Source organism: Zingiber officinale, chromosome 2B, assembly GCF_018446385.1.
Source record: "Zingiber officinale cultivar Zhangliang chromosome 2B, Zo_v1.1, whole genome shotgun sequence".
NCBI classification, from domain to species: domain Eukaryota; kingdom Viridiplantae; phylum Streptophyta; class Magnoliopsida; order Zingiberales; family Zingiberaceae; genus Zingiber; species Zingiber officinale.
In genome coordinates, this window is record NC_055989.1 from 29881102 (window position 1) to 29882019 (window position 918).

A 918-nucleotide genomic window follows, 5' to 3' on the forward strand; every position below is an offset into this window, starting at 1 on the left:
ATTGCATTAGGTTTAGTTTCATTCTTGCATTGTCTTCATTTGTTAGATTTAGAACTAAAAATTCAAAACCCCAATTCTAATAAATTGATCCTAAGATTCAATCATTGCTTATATTCCTTGAGAGAGACGATCCAAGCCATTCCCTATGCTTCATTCGCTTAGAGGGGTTCGGTATTTTATTTGTACCCATTTTATGATAGAATTTGGGTTTATCACCCTTGCACCTCCATGGAAGGTGCCCTGGCCTCCATGGAGGGCTCCCTCACTCCTCCAATGGAGGCGCCTTGAGTTGTCGATTACTATTAGCTAACCATTGTGAGCATGGATAAAGCTTCAACTATCTTTCCAAACCATGGTGAGGACACTGTCTTAATAAACCATTAAATCTATCTCATGCTTCAAATAGTGATTCTCCATCTACCTGATCAAATTTGTAATGTTATTCCTCATGTACACTATTTTGCTTGGAGGAAAAACGTAATTCAGAAATAGTTGTTGCAATTGTTACCAACTTGTTATGCTTTATGGAGGGAGACAATACAACCAAGTTCTTGCTTTATCCTTGATACTAAAGGGGAATGCCATTAACTGAATGACATTTGCTGCAACTCCTTAGTTCACCATGTTGAAATATTCAATAAATGCCTCAAGGTAAAAGTATGGGTTCTCTAAAATTTCTCCTCCAAATTTGTGACCTTGCATCATGAAGATTCATTCTAGGCCTAGTTGGAAGTTATCTTCTTCAATCAAAGGTTGCACAATATGATATCTGAATCTTGCAGAAATGGGTGTGAAAAATTTTCCTAAAGATCTGCTTGACATGTTAATGCTCATTGTATCTTATAAAACCAGAATTATTAGAAAAATTGAAATGCAGAATTTAAATTACAAGAAAGAAAATTATAAAAAATAAAATAA

At 35.1% G+C, this 918-nt stretch overlaps 1 non-coding gene across 1 annotated transcript; it reads left to right on the forward strand.

Moving 5' to 3' along the window:
* Nucleotides 1-347: 347 nt before the first annotated feature.
* Nucleotides 348-454, forward strand: LOC122049850. The gene has a single exon (XR_006131104.1). It is a non-coding gene; the product is annotated as a small nucleolar RNA R71 (small nucleolar RNA).
* Nucleotides 455-918: the final 464 nt, after the last annotated feature.